The following is a 21,263-nucleotide window of genomic DNA, read 5'->3' as shown; positions in this document are numbered from 1 at the left end:
CATTTTAGGCATTGAGGGACCGAGAGCCAATGTAGGGCAGCGATCGCAGGGATGATGAATGAACAGGACTTCGTTCAGGACAGGATATAGGCAGCAGAGGTTTGGATGAGCTGAAAGTTAGTGTGGAGGATGGAAGGTAAACCAGGAGAGCATTAGAATAGTCGAGCCTTGATGTGACACAATCATGGATGAGAGTTTCAGCAGCAGATAGGCTGAGGTTAGGCAGGTGATAGTCTTTGTGATGGAGAGGATATAATTCTGAAGCTCAGATTGGAGCCAAATAATTTGCAGCCTCAACGTCCAGTCTTGCTCAATCTGATACAGTGGCCAAGGAAGAAGATGGAATCAGTGGCAAGAATACAGAATTTGTAGCAGGGGCCAAAGACAACTGGCTTTGGTCTTCCCAATGCTTAGCTGAAGAAAATTGCGGTTGAACTAAGGCTGGATGTCGAACAAGCAGTATGACCGCGCTGAGGTGGGTGGTGGAGAGCTACAGCTGGAAGTAGCTGATTGTCATCAGCATAGATGTGGAAGTTGATCCTCCATCTTCGGATGATTTGGCCGATTTGTACATTTTAATCACCCGATCAGCGCATGTGTGTGTTGTATTTATCTGTTGCAACACTGACATAATAAATTTAAATGTAGATTTATTCTTATTTTGCAAATTTACTGTACTGTAGGTCTGAGAATAATCACACTTGAGGAGTTAGAACTTACCTGGAGAGGAAAGTTGAAATTGGCTCCACTGTTGGTGAGAATAATGTACAAATCCAGATTACGGCATTATGGAAAAGCTGGCAAGAACGTTGATTGGCCTTATCAGGCAAGGCCCTATTATGTACACTGCTTTAAGATAAATTGTTGAAAGAGCTACCTTGTGATAAGACAAAAGCCTCCAAGTTTAAGATCGCAATCATCTGGAAGTAATGATATTCAACATTCTGACTAGATAACAAATTGATTATAGTAATATATAAAACATATGGGCCTAGAAATTCAGTATAGCCACTTTTGGGGCGGTAAATTCGGGCGGGCGCTAAAGTTAGCGCCCGCCGGAAAGTGGAGGCCACTTCGCCGATATTCAGTAGCTTTGGCCAAGGAGTTTGGGCGAACGCTGAAACTGGCGTTGCACCCCTATCTTTAGGCGCTAAGCCGGCGGTGCAGAGTGATAACGCCGAGGCCGGGCGCAGCGCAGGTGCAGTCATGTTTTGATTGACAGCAGACACCCTGACGCCGGCCAGCTCTTAAAGGGGGAAGGGTCGACTTGGTCTGCTGCCACGCCCTGGATACTGCAGCCCTCCAGCTAGGCCTGAACACTGCTGCTGGACCCAAATAGCGCCTGAAGCCATGCAGAAGGCCCGTGAACGAGCGCAGCGCTTCTCAGAGCATGCTTTGAGGGTGCTGCTTAGGGGTTTGGAGAAGAGAAGAGATATCTTGTGCCCGGACAGTGGCAAGAAGGCTCCCAAGAGGCTGTACAGGAGAGCCTGGAGGGAAATCGCCCAGAGGGTCACAGCCAACAGCGATGTCCCCAGGACTGGTGACCAATGCCGCAAGAAGTTCAACGACCTCACTCGGTTGGTCAGGGTGAGTACCCTTTCCAGTGTCCTCCTCATCCTTGCATGTGCACCTCACATTATGGGCAAAGGGACCTCAAAGGCCTAATGGCCAGCCCTTCTCCAGCAGCTATGGCACTGGCATGATCATCAGTAGCACTTTCTGCACTTGACACACTGGCCAAGCTATTCGACCATGGGAGGCAGTGCACACAACAACAGGGCACCACACTGTACTTCGAGGCCAAGCTGGCGCAGAATCTGAAGAGCCGGACTGTCACCGGGGGAGGCCGTGTCCAGTTCCAGGAGCTCAGTGACCTGGAGGAGCGCGTGGCTCGACTCATGCATGCCCGGGTGATTGGCCCCGTTGCTATTGGAGATGCCGACCCTGTGCTGGGCCCCAATGGTAAGGACATGACCGTTTGGACCTCTCTCGTTCCCCTTGCGTTTCAGATCTACATCCTTTGCCACTGTCCCACCAATGCGCATAATGCCACCACTCATGCCTCTCTCGCTGACGCCCTGTCCTCACTCTAAAGCTACTCTTGCGTCTTCCTGCTTTCAGCTGGTGAGGAGGAGGTCCCTGAAGCCGCGAGTGTCAGTCCCTCGGAAGAGGAGGACGACGAGGACCAAGAGGAAGGCGGCACATCGGGGGAACCCTCATCCGCGCCAGGGGATGGCAATGGAGGGGACACGTCTTGCCTGGAGGAGAGCCAGGGGGAAGTGTTGCAGGGGGGTGTAGCTCCTGTGCCCAGTGGCGTGCAGCCACGTGGGAAGGGTCGGGCAGCACGGCTGCCTTCTCCCCAGAGGGGGGAAGTGTTGCAGGGGAGGGCAGTTGCTGGGCCCAGTGGCGTGCAGCCACGCGGGAAGGGTCGGACAGCACGGCTGCCTTCTCCCCAGAGGGGGGAAGTGTTGCAGGGGAGGGCAGTTGCTGGGCCCAGTGGCGCCCAGCCACGCGGGAAGGGTCGGCCAGCTTGGCGGCCTTCTTCCCAGAGGGAGAGTCCGGCCTCCAGTCCGGAGACGGTCCTCGCCCAGGAGGTGCGCCTCCTTGATCAAATGTCCGCGGATTCGGAGCGGCGCCACACCGAGTTCATGGGGGTTGTGGGACAGTTGCCTCAGGCCATTGAGTCCCTGGCTCATAGTGTGGCCGATTTCGGGGACTCACAGGCCAGGGGTGTCGAACAACTCGCGGCAGCACAGGACGCGAGTCGAGAGTTCATGAGTGGTGCCGTGCAGACACTGGCTGGTCTGATGCGGGCACAGACCAGGGCAGTACGGGCACTCACTTCTGCCACACTCGCTGTGTCACGGACGCATCGCCAGGGCACCCGCCGCTCTGCTGCAGCACAGCGGTCTGGCCTTCACCAGATTGCTGCGCTTGCTGCAGTGCCAGCCCGGCCGAGTGCCAGTGTCTCTGGCGACCAGCGAGCGCCTGGCATCAGCCAGCTTGCCCCCATTGCTGCAGCCGCCACTGCCACTCCCCCAGCAAAGCTGCGACGAGCTGTTGGAGAGACTGATGCTGCCCAGCCACAGCTGCAGCAGTCAGCAGCCGGCCCCTCCAGGGCCGGACCTCGTCTAGGCCGACCCCCAAGTGCATCTGCCGTCACGCTTTGTGCCCCTCAGGAGCCTTCCCCCAGCCTTGCAACACCCACAGGGCCCAGGTTGAGGCGGAGCAGCAGGTCGGGCAGGGGCCGGAGAAGCCTGCACAAGGACTCGCCCTCTCGGCACACCAAGTAGAGTGTGTTGCCAAATGTTTTTTTAGATGGGGGTGTTTGTGTTCTGTATGGGGGGGGGGTTTATTTTGGTAAGGCCGAAGATGATGGCAAATGTTTTTTTAGATGGGGGTGTTTGTGTTCTGTATGGGGGGGTTTGTCTTGGTAAGGCCGAGGATGAAGGCCAATTGGATGGACAAGTTTTGTTATTCCTCCCCAGGTTGTGGGAGTGAGATATGTTTTTGAATGTTTTTTGGGGGTGTTGTCTGTTTTTGTGTTTCATGTGGGAAGGGCCCTGAGTTTGTTAAATAAAGCTTTTTATTTATTCAGCTTGTCCATGTGTCATGTTTCAAGTGGTTGTTGCGTTAACCGGCTGAGGGCTTGCGGAGCGGCTGCATTCAGGTGCGTTCATTGCCACAAGCCATTCCCTGAGAGGGGGGCCTAGAAGTGTCGTTCAATAAGCCACCGGCGGACGGCCCTTGGACCTTGTGGCTCCCTCCTGGGCTGGTACTCCTCCTCCTCATGGTCCTCCTGCTCGTCCTCCTGAGGTGGTGGTCCAACGTGAGGTGGCAGTGCCGGAGTCCTGCGGATAGCCAGGTTGTGCAGCATGCAGCAAACGACGACGAACTGGGAGACTCTATCCGGCGAATACTGTAGAGATCCGCCGGAACGATCCAGGCAGCGGAACCGTTGCTTGAGGACGCCAATCGTTTGCTCTATGATGTTCCTTGTGGCTTGATGGCTTTCGTTGTATGCCTCCTCAGCAGGGGTCCTGGGCGCGCGGAGCGGGGTCATGAGCCATGTACACAAAGGGTAGCCCTTGTCCCCGATAAGCCATCCCCTTGGGGGAGGCTGTGCCTGGAACATGTCAGCCACAGTAGTCTGGCGCAGGATAAATGCATCGTGGCTGCTTCCTGGAAAGCGGGCATTGACAGCTAGGATGCGCTGCCTGTGGTCACACACCAGCTGTACATTGAGGGAATGGTAGCTCTTCCGGTTGCGGTAATCTTTGGCATTGTCGATAGGTGCCCGCATAGCCACATGCGTGCAGTCAATGGCGCCCTGCACCATGGGGAAGTCGGCGATCCTGGCAAATCCGACTGCACGCTGCTCCTGCCTCTCTAGGGTCATGGGGAAGGAGATGAATTGGTGTCTCCTTGCGAAAAGGGCATCGGTGACCTGCCGGATGCAGCGATGCACGGCGAACTGGGAGATGTTCGCTATGTCCCCAGCAGCGGCTTGGAAGGAGCCGCTTGCATAAAAGTTCAGAGCCACCGTGACCTTCACTTCCACCGACAGAGACGTCCTGCACATCAGCTGTGGACGCAGATCTCTGTGAAGCAGCTGGCAGATCTCTGCAACCACCTCCCTTCTGAAGCGCAGCCTCTTCACACAATGCGCGGCAGTCATGGTGAGATAGGACACCTGCTGCCGGTATTCCCTGAGTGGGTAAGGCCTACGTTGCCGACGCCTGATGGCCCCTCTGCGTCTAGGCATGGCTGCCCCTCTCACACAGCGTCTGCGAGCCCTTCGCACATAATGCTGGAACTGAGGGTTGGAACCCCATGCAGCCCCCATAATATACTTGCAAACAGTGAAATCACAATGAGTCAAATTTCCAAGCTCTGGCAGAAGCCAAAAATACCTCTCCTATGTTGTCCCAAATCAGTAAGGTCTGTTCCTTGGTCTCTGTCCAGAAATCCAAAGCACTAAAGTCATTGCAGCAAAATGGCTGGCCTTTATAGTCCAGTCTGAGTGCCCTTTAATTAGCGCTCCCCGAGGCCCGCAGGGCCTCTGCTGCGTTCCACTTCACAGTTCTTAACAGCGCCACGCCCACATTGGGCGGGCGCCACTGAAGTTCCGGTTTGGGGCGCACAAACAGCGTTGCACGACGAAATGATGTCATAAGCTGCGCGCGCAGCTGAGCGGGCGCAAACACTTTGCGCCGGCGCTAAATGTCAACTGAAGTTGGGCGTAGGCGCAGATCGGCCTGCGCCCGGGCGCTAAGTGCCTAGCGCTCGAAATCTACTCCTCTTATGGCGCTAACGGCTGGCGAACGCAACTGAATTTCTAGGCCCTGGTATCAAACCCCAAAAATGTAATATTATAGCATGAGATATATAACATCTTGTATTAGAATGGATATCCCATTAATTAACACTGCTCTGACTCAAGCTTATTACATTCAGTTCCTGCTTACCGCTTAGCTAGAACCTGTACCACTATTACTGCACCAAAATAGAAAATGTAATCATATCAGTAAATGATGTGTCTGTATATTGCAGTATATCAAGTAAAATAAACTGGTGCATGTTTGTGTTTAGAGTGTAACACTTTTAGGTTGTGGATGGTGTGTTTATAAACAAATAAAACAACTTCTGTAACTTTTTCATCAGATTCAGCAGTAAAACATTAACATTTTTGTATAAATTTCATCTAAAAGTTTACAGATGGGGCATTTTCCTACCTTAAAGACACTATATAAATGCAAGTTGCCGTTGCTTTTACTCTGATCAAGCTTTACATAATTTATTTTGTTTTATAGGCTTACTTTGAAGTTGGTGACTGTTCAGGTATGATGTCTGTGGTTCTGTGGAACTCATTATGTCCAAGATTCTTTAGGAGTCTGGAGGTTGGAACAGTAATACTTATACAGCAGTACGTTGTGAAGGATGCATATTGGATGAGAACACAACCTGTTTCGTACTACCCAGAGTTAAAAATCTACAAAGAAATAGGTAATGTGATAGTGTTTTCCATATGGTTGTAAATAGTATATTAAAGGAGAATTCTCTTTGTTAAAAGGGGCTTATAAATCTTTTTTCTTTGTTTTCAAGTGCATGACATAATTATGTAAGGAAAGCATTGCTTGACTGTGACATGATCATTATATAACTGCTAGAGGCTGTTCTCTCATCCTAAATAAAGTTTGCCAATATTTTTTTCATGACAAGAGCATAAGAACTAGGAGCTGGAGTAGGCCATTTGGCCCTTCGAGCCTGCTCCACCATTCAACAATAAGAAATAGTAAGGGAAAGAAGTCAATGGTGGGAGTAGTCTATAGGCCCCCTAACAGTAGCTACACTGTAGGACAGAGTATAAATCAAGAAATAATGGGGGCTTGTAAGAAAGGTACAGCAATAATCATGGGCGATTTTAATCTTCATATATCTTCATATCAAATTGGCAAGGGTAACCCTGAGGACAAGTTCATAGAGTGTATTCGGGAAGGTCTCCTCGAACAATACGTTGTGGAACCAACCAGGGAGCAGGCTATTTTAGATCTGGTAATGTGTAGTGAGACAGGATTAATTAATGATCTCATAGTAAAGGATCCTCTAGGGAAGAGTGATCATAGCATGTTAGAATTTCAAATTCAGTTTTAGGGTGAGGACAAGGTACAGACTTAGCGAACATAGCCTAGCGATCGAAAAAGGCAGACCAGGCTGCCAAGAGAGGACAGGATATGCTCTCACTGCAGTCAGGGAGCAGTGGAGACAGAGATGCAGTTCCTCACAGCCTGTGGAAAATATCAGGGCATCAGGGAGAATTTCTACCAAAAATTCTCACAAATATGCCCTGAATTCAGAAATCTGAATGACAACCAAAAACTCCCATACCTACTGGGGGAGGAGAGAAGCTGTGTAACACTGGCGGCACACTATGTTACAGCTTGCCATGAACAGAGGGACAACCAGTAAACTAAGAAAAGAGTATATATAAATAATGCGAATGTATATTTATACACTCAGGGATATACCTGTTTATACACTGTATGAATAGAACTGCGTTTATGTGTTCAACCATAAATGTATTTTGATGCTTTGGCAACATAAGATGTACCTTATCATGCCAATAAAGCGATTTGAATTGAATTGAATTGAATTGAGAAACTTGGGTCTGAAACTAGTGTTCTAAACTTAAATAAATGCAATTACAAAGGTATGAAGACAGAGTTGGCTAAAGTGGACTGTGAAAATAGATTAAAGGGTAAGACGATAGATAAGCAGTAGCAGACATTTAAGGAGATATTTCATAACTCTCAACAAAGGTTTATTCCATTGAGAAAGAAAGACTCTACGAGAAGGAGGAACCATCCATGACTAAGGAAGTTAAGGATGGTAACAAATTGAAAGAAAAGGCATAGAATGTTGCAAAGATTCGTGGTAGGCCAGAGAATTGGGAAATTTTTAGAAAGCAGCAAAGGATGGCTAAAAAAATAATAAAGAGGGAGAAGATAGATTGAGAGTAAACTAGCAAAAAATATAAAAACAGATAGTAAGAGCTTCTACAGGTATATAAAAAGATAGAGAGTAGCTAAAGTAAACGTTGGTCCCTTAGAGGATGAGACTGGGGAATTAATAATGGGAAACAGGGAAATAGCAGAGACTTTGAATAAATATTTTGTATCGGTCTTCATGGTAGAAGACACTAAAAGCATCCCAATAATTGATAATCAAGGGGCTATAGGGAGGGAGGAATTTAAAACAATCACTATCACTAGAGAAAAAATACTAGGTAAACTAATGGGACTAAAGACTAACAAGTCCCCTGGACGTGATGGCCTATGTAATAATAATAAATAACTTCCGGATGAAGTTATGTGCACATCACTTCCTGTGAACTGTGAACTCTGTGCATACATCACTTCCTGTGCATACGTCACTTCCTGTGTTTGGAATGGTATAAATACTGAACTGCTCAGTATGGTAAAAGGGCTTCTCCTAGAGGCATGGTGAAGACCGCTCTTGTATATAGTATAATTATAAGTTACTTAAAGCTTACTTTAAAGTTCCTTGATGTGTGAGACTCCTTTTTTACATCAATTTAAGCAACTTAGTATTTACACTCACAAATACTAGACCTTCGGACAAACTCGGAGTTAAGGATCCAGGGAACCACCCATCATGGAAAACATCCTTAAACCTACTCGTCTGGACTTGGACCCAAACGCACCAGCAGCTGGCAGGGTATGGAAGCATTGGTACCGTACTTTTGAGAATTTTCTTGATGAATGTAAAGCGAATGCTTCTACTAAACTGAGGATACTTATCAACTATGTGACCCCAACAGTGTTTGAATATGCTGATGAATGGGATAATTACGATGAGGTGATCCGGGCACTTAAAAAACTATATGCCAAGACCGCAAATGAGGTCTATGCTAGACATCTACTGGCCACAGCCCGACAAGGGCCAGGGGAATCAATTAACGAATTCCTTCAAGAACTTCGCAGGCTCAGCATAGATTGTAACTTTCAGGCAGCCTCGGCTGAGCTGTACCGCGAAGAAATGATTCGTGATGCTTTCATCTGCGGGATTGCCTCTCCATTTATACGCCAGCGTCTACTAGAAAGTAAAACACTTGAGCTACAAAAGGCTTTTGACCTGGCTTGTTCTCTGGATTTGGCAAAGAAAAATGCAGACCTCTATCAGCTGCCCAGATCTCGATCTGCTGCTGTAACTGCAACCAGACGATTCAAGTGGCCTCAGGTGAACCCTATCATGGAGGAATCTAATCCTGATGATAATTCTGATGAAGAAGAGGAGGATGACCCCACTTTAGCAGCCTCTTGGCAATCTAGGAAGGAATGCTTCTTTTGTGGAGATTCTTTTCACCCTAGGAAATTCTGCCCTGCTCGCAATGCGATCTGCAGTCATTGCGATAAAAAGGGACACTTTGCAAAAGTTTGCCAATCAAGAGCCTCTACGAGGGCCTATCCAGCTAAGGCCTACCGAACTGCCCCAATTAGGGCCTATCAAGATGCTCCGGCTAGGACCTATCAAGCTTCCTCTCGAGCTCTCTCCCGAAGAAGCACACCTAGAGTTTCAGCCACTCTCTGTGCAACCACACCAATTACAGCTGCTTGCCCACAGAACCTGTTTCATGCAGCTACAAAAGTTTCAATTAATGGGCATACCTTAGATGCCTTAATTGACTCAGGAAGTACTGATAGTTTCATTAGAGAACAGATTGTTGCGAAATTGAAACTACATATCTTCCCATCGGACCAGGCAATTGCGATGGCTCAGTCATCACTTAATACCAGAATCTCCGGCTTTTGTATTATTGATATGACACTTAATAGTCGCATGTATCCCTCCACCCGACTTTCGGTGCTCAAGGACTTATGTAGTGATCTCATCTTAGGGCTGGATTTTCAAAAACAGCATAAGAAACTCACCATTGAGTTCGGCGGATCCAAACCTGGACTTACTATTTCTAATATACTGTCTAAATTACCGTTTTGTGCATTATCAGCAGCTTCACTTGATGAACCCTCATTATTTGCCAGTATTCCTCCTCGATGCAAACCAATAATAACAAAATCGCGGCGCTTTAGTCAGGAAGACCAATCTTTTATTGAGGCTGAAATCTCTCGACTTTTAGCAGAGGATATCATCGAACCATGTTCGTCGCCCTGGCGGGCTCAAGTCGTCATCGTCAAGAACCCTCTAAAACCTCACAAACGACGACTATGCATTGATTATTCGCAAACCATCAATCAATATACTGACTTGGATGCCTACCCATTGCCACGCATTGATGATACATAGATACATAGAAGATAGGAGCAGGAGTAGGCCATTCGGCCCTTCGTGCCTGCTCCGCCATTCGATGAGATCATGGCTGATCCTTTAATTCAGTATCCCGTCCCCGCCTTCTCTCCGTAACCCTTAACCCCTTTTGCCCGTAGAAATATATCTAATTCCCTCTTAAATATATTTAATGAGCTGGCGTACACTGCCCTCTGTGGCAATGAGTTCCACAGGTTCACCACTCTCTGAGTGAAGAAATTCCCCCTCATCTCTGTCCTAAATGGTTTAGCCCTTATCCTTAAATTATGTCCTCTAGTTCTGTTCTCACCCGCCAAGGGAAACATTCCTTCTGCATCCAGTCTGTCTAGACCTGTCAGAATTTTATGGTTAATAAACTGGCCGAATACAAAGTGTTCTCAACTTACGATTTAAAAAGTGCCTATCATCAGGTACCCTTGAAGGTCTCAGATAAGCAGTACACGGCCTTTGAGGCTAATGGACGGCTGTACCAATTTCGTCGCCTCCCATTCGGGGTTACTAATGGAGTGGCTGTCTTCCAACGGGCAATGGATGGCCTGGTTAAGCAGGAAAACTTAAGGGACACTTTTCCCTATCTTGATAACATTACTATTGCAGGTCACAATCAACAGGAACACGACGCCAACCTCCAAAAGTTTCGGGATGCCCTCCATCACCGTAACTTAACTTTGAATCTAAATCTGTTGAGTCGCAACCGACCATCAACATCCTTAGCTACTGCGTAGGCAATGGTATCATTAAGCCAGACCCAGAAAGACTTCGCCCGCTCCAAGAGCTCCCGTCACCTAAGAATCCGGCTCCTTTACGTCGGGCTCTCGGTCTGTTTGCATACTACGCTAAATGGATTCCTCATTTTTCAGACAAAATCCAACCCTTGCTGCATGCTAGATCATTTCCATTGGAAACAGCGGCTGTTGCAGCCTTTAACCTTCTCAAAAAACAGTTGGAGAAAGCGGCTCTTCACTCCATCGATGAGAATCTCCCTTTCATAGTCGAATGTGATGCCTCGGAGGTGGCGATCTCAGCTACTATAGATCAGGAAGGTCGTCCTGTAGCATTTATGTCCAGGACCTTAGAAGGTGCCGAGCTACATTATCCTCCGGTTGAGAAGGAAGCCACAGCCATCATAGAGGCGGTACGGAAGTGGAACCATTTCCTAGCTCGCCAGCACTTTACATTAATCACGGACCAGCGATCAGTCGCCTTCATGCTCGATAATCGAAAACGAACCAAAATTAAGAATAATAAAATACAGCTTTGGAGGATGGAACTGGCCTCTTTTGGTTACACCATTCACTATCGACCTGGCAAGGAGAATGTGGCCCCGGATACCCTCACACGAGCATTCTGCTCCACTATGTCGTCCTCTTCTCTCATAGATGTCCATAATGGATTGTGTCATCCTGGCGTTACGCGCATGCTACATTTCGTACGATCACGGAATCTCCCTTTTTCTACTGGAGATGTAAAGAAAATGTGCTCAGAATGCCGGCTTTGTGCAGAATTAAAACCTCAGTTCTTCCGCCCCTCAGATGGTATGCTCATACACGCAACCCAACCGATGCAATGACTTAGCATCGATTTTAAGGGCCCAGTGCCCTCTTCAACTCGGAACACATATTTGCTCGCCATGATTGATGAATATTCACGTTTTCCGTTTGCCTTCCCCTGCTCCAATATGCTGGCGTCCACAGTAATCTGCTGCCTTGAGCAGGTATTTTCTCTCTGTGGCATGGCGGCTTACATTCACTCGGATCGGGGTCCATCCTTTATGTCAAGGGAACTCAAGGACTACCTCTCAGAACGGGGAATTGCTACAAGCAAAACGACGCCACATCATCCCATCGGAAATGGGCAGGTAGAGAGGTATAACGGTATCATCTGGAATTCCGTACATCTTGCTTTAAGATGTCGGGGCCTACCAAACCAGCAATGGGAAGCAGTGCTTCCGGATGCATTGCACTCTATACGGTCCCTTCTTTCTACAGCCACAAATACTACACCTCATGAGCGGTTCTTTGGATTCCAGCGTCGCTCATCTTACAGCGTCGCTCATCTTATGGGACATCCCTCCCGTCATGGCTAACTACTCCTGGACCTGTACTACTCTGAAGATACGTTCGGACGTCTAAAAATGACCCTCTCGTAGACGAGGTCGAACTAACTGATGCCAACCCCACCTATGCATACATACGATATCCCGACGGCCGAGAATCTACCGTATCATTACGGGATCTGGCTCCCTGCCCACCAGGACCTAGTGGGACATCAAGTGATGGTATTTTACCAGGAGCCTCTTGGAACCTACCGGGTACCCCTCTCCAGGATCCTGATCTAACACCAACTAGCTTGGTGCCGGTAGAGCCCCATACTCAAAGTTGCGACCCTCCCAGTACCGCGCACCAAAGTACTGATCCGCCACAGACCAGCTCTGCACCTCCCTCTGAACAGAGACAGACCAACTCTGCACCTATTGGGGCTCGTACACGAAGCCATGATCTCCCCGACCCTTCACAGGGTAATCCAGGCCACACAGACTCTGACCAATGGCTAACAGCATGTAAGCGGACCAGAGACCCTCTACGACGGGAACCCAAATGGGTGCGACTCTTCCTCGTTCGGCAGCTGCGGAATAAAAGGAAGACCACAGCCTTCTAATCTCGCAGGAGGGAAGAATGTAATAATAATAAATAACTTCCGGATGAAGTTATGTGCACATCACTTCCTGTGAACTGTGAACTGTGAACTCTGTGCATACATCACTTCCTGTGCATACGTCACTTCCTGTGTTTGGACTAGTATAAATACTGAACTGCTCAGTATGGTAAAAGGGCTTCTCCTAGAGGCATGGTGAAGACCGCTCTTGTATATAGTATAATTATAAGTTGCTTAAAGCTTACTTTAAAGTTCCTTGATGTGTGAGACTCCTTTTTTACATCAGCCTACATCCTAGGGTCTTAAAAGAAGTGGTTGCAGAGATGGCGGATGCGTTGGTTGTAATCTACCAAAGTTCCCTGGATTCTGGAGAGGACCCAGCGGATTGGAAAACCGCAAATATAACGCCCCTATTCAAGAAAGGAGGGAGACAGAAAGCAGGAAACTATAGGCCAGTTAGCCTAACATCTGTTACTGGGAAAATGCTGGAATCGATTATTAAGGAAGTAATAGCAGGACATTTGGAAAATCATAATACAATCAAGCAGAGTCAACATGGTTTTATGAAAGGGAAGTCGTGTTTGACAAATTTACTAGAGTTCTTTGAGGATGTAACGAGCAGGGTGGATAAAGGGAAACCAGTCGATGTGGTGTATTTGGATTTCCAGAAGGCTTTCGATAAGGTGCCACATAAAAGGTTATTGCACAAGATAAGAGCTCACGGGGTTGGGGCTAATATATTAGCATGGATAGAGGATTGGCTAACTAACAGAAAACAAAGAGTCGGGATAAATGGGTCATTTTCAGGTTGGCAAACTGTAACTAGTGGGATGCCGCAGGGATCAGTGCTGGGGCCTCAACTATTTACAATCTATATTAATGACTTGAATGAAGGGACCGAGTGTACTGTAGCCAAATTTGCTGATGATACAAAGATAGGTGGGAAAGCAAGTTGTGAGGAGGACACAGAGTCTGCAAAGGGATATAGATAGGTTAAGTGAGTGGGTAAAATTTGGCAGATGGAGTATAATGTGGGAAAATGTGAGGTTATCCACTTTGTTAGGAAGAATAAGAAAGCAAATTATTATTTAAATGGAGAGAGATTACAAAATGCTGCGGTATAGAGGGATCTGGGGGTCCTCGTACATGAAACACAAAAAGTTAGCATGCAGGTACAGCAAGTAATTAGGAAGGCAAATGGAATGTTATCCCTTATTGCAAGGGGGATGGAGTATAAAAGTAGGGAAGTCTTGCTACAACTGTACAGGGCGCTGGTGAGACCACATCTGGAGTACTGCGTGCAGTTTTGGTCTCCTTATTTAAGGAGGGATATACTTGCATTAGAGACAGTTCAGAGAAGGTTCGCGAGGTGGATTCCTGAGATGAAGAGGTTGTCTTATGAAGAAAGGTTGAGCAGGTTGGGCCTATACTCATTGGAGTTTAGAAGAATGAGAGGTGATCTTATTGAAACATATAAGATTGTGAGGGGGCTTGACAGGGTAGATGCAGGGAAGATGTTTCCCTTCGTGGGGGAATCTAGAACTAGGGGGCATAGTTTCAGAATATTGGATCGCCCATTTAAAATGGAGATGAGGAGGAATTTCTTCTCTCAGAGGGTCGTGAATCTTTGGAATTCTCTACCCCAGAGAGCTATGGAGGCGCAGTCATTGAATATATTCAAGGCAGAGATAGACAGATATTGGAGCTACAGGGGAGTCTAGGGTTATGGAGAGCGGGTGGGAAAGTAGAGTTGAGGCCAAGATCAGATCAGCCATGATCTTATTGACTTGCGGAGCAGGCTTGAGGTGCCAAATGGCCTACTCCTGCTCCTATTTCTTATGTTCTTCTAACAAGATCATGGCTGATCTTCTACCTCAACTCCACCTTCCCGCACTATCCCCATATCCCTTAATTCCCTTAGTTCCCAAAAATGTATCGACCTCTGTCTTGAATATACTCAACGACTGAGCATCCACAGCTCTCTGGGGTAGAGAATTCCAAAGATTCACAATGCTTTGAGTAAAGAAATTTCTCCTTATCTCAGTCCTAAATGGCCGACCCCTTATTCTGTGATTGTGACCCGTGTTCTAGATTCCCCAGCCAGGGGAAACATTTTCTCAGCATTAACCCTGTCAAGCCCCTTAAGAATTTTATATGTTTCAGTTAGATCACCTCTCATTCTTCTAAACTCTAGGGAATATAGGCCTAGTCAACTCAATCTCTCCTCATAGGGCAATCCCCTCATCCCAGGAACCAGTCTAGTGAACCTTTGTTGCACTCCTTCTAAGGCAGGTATGTCTTTCCTTAGGTAAGGAGACCAGAACTGTACACAGTACAGGAAACTTTGTGCTATCCGGCACCGACGGGACCGAGCTGTTGCCGTTCCCTCAAAACTGCCGGACACACCAGCGTTAACGTTGAAGCATACGGAGCTTTTCAGCTCCGTATCTGGCAACAAACACTGTTGCTTAGCAACAGCTTCTAAACAGTCGACCATACCTTGGAAGCATCTCTGTCGCTTAGCAACAGCTTCAGAGAGACTTTGCAGAGCCTGACTGTTGAAAAAAAAGCCACGAGAAGAAAAAAATCCGAACAAAACGGCTCCTGATTTTTGCCGGTGGCTTGAGCTTGCCGGACATTTAGCCTCCGGATAACACAAAGTTTCCTGTACTCCAGGTGTGGCCTCACCAATGCCCATTGATGTGCCTCAATAATCCCGAGACTCGATGTTAGCGAAACAAAACAAGGCTTTTATTAACTTAGAAGATAACACGCAGTGGAGAGAGGTATCTTCCCTGGAGGTCTGCAGTACTGGCTGTGAGGCCAGACTGAGCTGGCTTACATAGAGGCCAGGTATGGGCGGAGCCCTACACACAACACATTCCATACATTCCAATACACAATACAATGGTGAGGAGAAACCTGAAACCAACCACAGTCACAGGCAATACAATGGTAAGGGGGGACCTGAAACCAACCACAGTCACAGGCAGTGATGAATGGAATATTTCATCACACCCTGTATAATTGTAGTAAGACTTCTTTACTCTTATACTCTCATCCCTTTGTAACAAAAGCTGACATACCATTTGATTTCCTAATTGCTTGCTGTACCTGCACGTTAACTTTCTGTGATTCATGTACAAGGACACCCAGGTCTCTCTGAGTGCAAACATTTCCCAGTCTCTCACCATTCAAAAAATATTCTATTTTGTTTTTCCTACCAAAGTGGATAACTTCACACTTCCCCACATTGTATTCGATTTGCCACTTTCTTGCCCACTCAGTTAACCTGTCTATATCTCTCTGCAGCCTCTTTGCATCCTCCTCTTTCCCACCTAACTTTGTATCATCAGCAAACTTGATATGTTACACTCAGTCCCTTCATCTAAGTCATTAATATAGATTGTAAATAGCTGAGGCCCAAGCACTGATCCTTGCGGTACCCCGCTAGTTACAGCCTACCAACCTGAAAAAATCCCATTTATTCCTACTCTCTGTTTTCTGTCATTAACCAATCCTTAATCCATGCTGCTATATTACCCCCAATCCCACGAGTCTTAAATTTGTGTAATAACCTCTTGTGTGGCACCTTATCAAATACTTTTTTGAAAATCCAAATACACTATATCCACTGGCTCCCCCTTATCCATCCTACTACTTACATCTTCAAAACATTCTTAACAGATTTGTCAAACATGATTTCTCTTTCATAAACCCATGTTGTCTCTGCCTAATCATATTATGATTTTCTAAGTGCCCTGTTACCATGTCCCTAATAATAGATTCTAGCATTTTACCTACTATTGATGTCAAGCTAACTGGCCTATAGTTCCCTGTTTTTTCTCTTCCTCCTTTCTTAAATAACGGAGTTATGTTTGCTACCTTCCAATCCTTGGGGACTGTTCTAGAATCTAGGGAATTCTGGAAGATTAATACCAGTGCATCCACTATCTCTGCAGCCACCTCTTTTAAAACCCTAGGATACAGGTCGTCAGGCCCAGGGGATTTGTTGCCACTTAGTCCCATTAATTTCTCCAGAACTATGTCTTATACTGATTTTTTAAGTTCCTCATTCTCTCTAGACTCTTGGTTCCCCATTATTTTCAGAATGTTTTTTGTGTCTTCAGATACAGATATAAAGGGGGCGAATTTGTCAATGGTGCGTTGGAGGCGGGACTGCTGCTTGTCGGGTTTTAGTCCCGCCTCCATCAACTTGTGGCCAACCCACACTATTTTCCCTTGATTGACCTTGTTAAGCCCACCCAAGCTCTGTGAAGCTGTCAAACACTGACATTCTCTGTTGTTTGATGAGTTCTTGTATTCAAGACTCATCAAACCTCTTTTGTGAGCAGAAATCAGATGTAATGTTGCATCTGAGAATGCAGCAGCCATCTGTCATCTCTGCAACGGAGATGCGGGACTCTCCGGTTCCCCATCTGTTGAAACCTGCAGGAAGAAACAAAGGTAAGTAAACATTTTCTATCACTTTCCACTCACCTCACATACTTACCTCTCCACACTTACACCCATTACTTACCTTCACAGCGCACTTTTGCACCCCGCAGACCCACTGCAGCCCCAGTGACCCTGGCGGGGTTTTCCGACGTCAGGAAGACTGCACCTCTGCTGGAAACATGGGGATAATCCTCTTAAATGCCTGTTAACTACCTGTTAACAGGCTGTTAAGGGCCACCCGGCAACAGGTGACGTCACAGACGGCAATTTCATCTGTCAAGAGTTCTTGACAGATGAAATATCAGTGTTTCACAGCTGTTTGAAGCTGTCAAACACTGACAGTCTGAGTTCTGACATGAGTCCTTCTGCACAGACTCAGTTAGAACTCACATTGGCACTCAAAGCTGAAGGCTGTCACTTTTCACAGATCGCAGCTGAGTGATGGGCTCCCGACGGCTGCAGGAAGAAAGGCTGTGAAGGTAAGTACAGGTAAGTAAAAGTTCTTTACACACTTTAGACACACCAAACACACTTACCTTTGCACTCATGCACCCATCACTCACCTGAACACCGACATCGCGACCCCTCCAACTCCTTCGGCCCCTTCCTCCTAACCTGGCGTGGTTTGGAGCCGTCGGGAAACCCACACGAAACCCCTCAAAATAGGGATTAGGCTAAAAACTGCCTGTTAACAGGCAGTTAATTGGCACTAATCCCTTCCCACCTGGGGTCGGCGGGTCCCAGTGCAGGGCGGGTACCTGCCGCCTCTGAAAGTTGCGTGGAGCGGGGTTTTGGGCGGGATGGTGTTGGGACCTCCGAAATCGGGATTTCCCACCCCCCCCACATGCCTGAAACCCCGCCTGGCGGCTCCACGAAAATCGACCCCTTTGTCTCTTGCTAATTTATTCTCATTCTTTTTTCTCCTTCCTTATCAATTTCTTGGTCCTCCTTTGCTGAATTCTAAAATCCTCCCAATCCTCAGACTTACTACTCTTTTTGGCAACATTATAAGCCTCTTCCTTTGATCTAATACTATCTTTAACCTCTCTTGTTAGCCACGGTTGGACCACTTTTCCTGTGGAATTTTTGTGCCTTGAAGGAATGTATATTTGTTGTAAATTATGTATTCTTTAAATGCTAGTCATTGCTTGTTTACTGTCATATCTTTTAATGTAGTTTTTCAATCTACCTTAGCCAACTCGCCCCTCATACCTATGTAGTTTGCTTTGATTAGATTTAAGACCCTAGTTTCGGATTTAACTAAATCACTTTCAAACTCAATTAACCCTTTCTCATTGCACAATACTAGATCTAAAATAGCCTGTTCCCTAGTTGGTTCCTCAACATACTGATCTAGAAAACTATCTTGTATACATTCCATGAATGCTATTAGTGCAAATTTGTTTTGCCCAGTCTATATGTAGATTATAGTCCCTCATGATACACGCGCCTCTAATTTCCTGATTTATACATTACAACTACGGTTTGGGGGCCTGTAAACAACTCCCACCAATGTTTTCTGCCCCTTGCTGTTTCTTAGCTCCACAGCTGGTGTCAGTGACGTGACAATTTGGAGATCTGTATTCTCTCCAATTATATTTTTATATACTTTTTATGACATTTTTGTAGTTGGTAACCACTTTCATTTGTTTACTGCTGGCTGGATGGGCACCTTAAATTCACTTTTTGTCTTGCCAATAAAAAGAGAGAAGACGGGTCACCTCTAGCTGGATTGCTGAACAAATGTCAATTGCCAACTCACATAGAAATACTTAAATATTGATTTAAGTGGCTAATCTATTTTTATGGTCTCAATTACTGGCAAAGCCATCTTCTATCACTTCCTTTCATCCCTCATGAGCCATATTCTGCCAACCCTCCTTTGACTCCCATCTCATTCAGCATCTGACTTTGGAGGGGAAGAAAACTCTCCCTGGCTACATTACAACTGGAGTTTCCAACTCTTAACTGATTAATGTTTTATTTTCTTCAAATAATTTAGAAAAACTGCTAAAAGCTAAACAATTTTTTTTTCTCAGTATAACTGACTGACGAATTTTCATACATCCTAGAACATTAGGTAGGCTGCACATGCTCAGACTGCACAATCCAAATTTAACTTATACTGTAGTAACACAGTTCTGGGTGAAATAGCAACTCCAAGCCTTTGCTTTTGGGAGAGGCTGAGGCCTTCAATTAAAATTTCGATGAAGGCATTAAAGGAAACAAAAGACAATTCAGTTGATAAATTTAATCATGTTACTGTATTGTGGAAATATGTATATCTTTAATTTTGGTTAAACCTTAATTTTGGTCACTCAAAATTTCATTTACTAAGGGGAAAACATGGTAGATGAAGAAAAAAATCAGTGGCCAAATAGCACAATCTGAGTTTACAGAAGTCTTTTCCATTATAAATGAACATAGGAATTTATAACAGAAAAGTTGACATTATAAATGTGACGAAAACGTGACAACAGGAAGTCAAATGGTGCTGACCGCTAATGTGGGCCGGCTTGAGTTTTTTAAAATAGATTTAATATATATTGTGCATGTTTTTCAGTAATTGATCCATGTGAGGGACACACTTGTTATTTTATAACTGCAATATATTGGCATAAATTTATTTATTTGGTCTACCCACTGTGGATGAGGCGCAACACAGTTTTTCACCTATTTTCATTTGTGAGCAATTCGAAGGGAAATTCAGTCGTTTAACGTTAAATAGGTGTATAACACGTGTGTTATAGTTGTAGCTATTTTGTTTGTATTTCAGATATTTCTTTGAACCCTTGGAAACCTGCAGCTGATATTAAGATTATTCCACCAAAACAAGTTAAGCCTGAGTGGAGGCTTCCTGATATTAAGTATCATTTTATTACACGGTAACCTACCAGTACTATGCTTTTCTATATGTGTACTCACTCACTCACTAATTATGTGGGATAATAAGTAATTTTTGGTTGAAATAAAATATGAAGTTGAAATCTCAGCTAATTTAAAATAAATGTCATTCTTTGCCTACTGCTTTGTTTTGTAACTGTGTCTAGTCAGTGTAATTTGAAATGATTGTTAAGGAAACAAGGAACACAGTAATATTAATTGAGCATAGCGTTTCATATCTAAACTGATGAGGGATTGCAATTTTAATGAAGAACATAAGAAAGCATGGAATGAGAAAAGGCCATTAGGGTCCTCAAGCTTGCTGCTTGCAAAGACAATGTACAGTCTACTCTATCATGGCATCTACCCACCAAATTTCATCTGAGAAAAAGCCTGTATAAAATTGCCATGATCCCCAAAGTTAATGAAGTGACACTCTAGAATTCATGTCCATCCCCACATCATTACCATTCAATTAGTTGTCTCACCCCCAATGAAAAATTTCCCTCCCCAATTCATGAGGTATTTGATCATTTCACTCAGTACGTAATCTTATTACCTTCAATCCAGTTCTTGATTCAAATTAAGAATTATTGCACACATCACCAAAAGGTGCTTTCAAATACACATATTCCTTTCTGTGTATGTCTCTATCTGCATTTTTTAAATCAAAATTTGTTTAGCCAATATTCTTTTAATCTTGGCCTGTCTCTTGTCAATAGATATCCCTAATTTTTTTGTAAATTTTTGTTAAGACTTTAAGGCAAAGGGACTGTAATTTTTGGTTGAAATAAAATATGAAGTTGAAATCTCAGCTAAAATTTTCATAGAGAATGTTGACTACACTTTCTAATCTTTGCTCATTACAAGTTTAATTCAAAATGTAAGTTTCAGTTTACAGGATCTTATCAGCCTCAAGTCATCAACTGTCTCCTCCAAAAGCTGGCTAATGCAGCTTGGTCTCAGGTTGCACAACCCATAGGTATTGGCATGAAGTTCTGGGAAAAGGAGATATGAACATTAATTCAAAGTAACAATATCTGTAACCAACAGCCCTCTCAGGGAAGATGTTTCTATTAAGCTGGAATGGGGATCTTCCTTGGTAATACAATTCTGTCTTGCAGCAGCTTCAGATGCTTCTCTTCCTAGTTTTGTCACAATTTGAGCAAAATCATGGGGGATAAGGCAGATTCATCATCTATCAAAATTTGCTTTTTTTTGTGAATTTGTGCTCTGATGACTGCACTTAAAAATAAACTGAAATTGAATGGTTCTGGTATTGAAAGACAGGGCTGCTTGGGTTTTTACGATTGGCAGTAAACCCATCCCCTCAGCACAGCTGTGCATGTTTGAAGATTTTTTTCTTTTATGTTCCTGTGTCATTTTAGAATTTGCAAAGTTTGACCGGAGCTGTGTTCCCC

The 21,263-nt window shown here is 45.4% G+C and overlaps 1 pseudogene across 1 annotated transcript in view; it reads left to right on the top strand.

Moving 5' to 3' along the window:
* LOC147111748 (RPA-related protein RADX-like) overlaps window positions 1–21,263 on the top strand; it is a 99,554-nt pseudogene that overhangs the window by 28,295 nt on the left and 49,996 nt on the right. Inside the window, exons 2-4 of the transcript XR_015079673.1 lie at window positions 684–826; window positions 5,814–6,006; window positions 19,736–19,844. The product of XR_015079673.1 is annotated as an RPA-related protein RADX-like (transcript). The remainder of the gene's footprint in view (window positions 1–683; window positions 827–5,813; window positions 6,007–19,735; window positions 19,845–21,263) is intronic.

Source organism: Somniosus microcephalus, chromosome 10 (genome assembly GCF_052327205.1).
Source record: "Somniosus microcephalus isolate GS21.2 chromosome 10, FLI_Smic_1.0, whole genome shotgun sequence".
In the NCBI taxonomy this organism is placed as follows: Eukaryota; Metazoa; Chordata; class Chondrichthyes; order Squaliformes; family Somniosidae; genus Somniosus; species Somniosus microcephalus.
The sequence above is the reverse complement of the archived record's forward strand: the minus strand, read 5'-3'. Positions and strand labels throughout refer to the sequence as shown.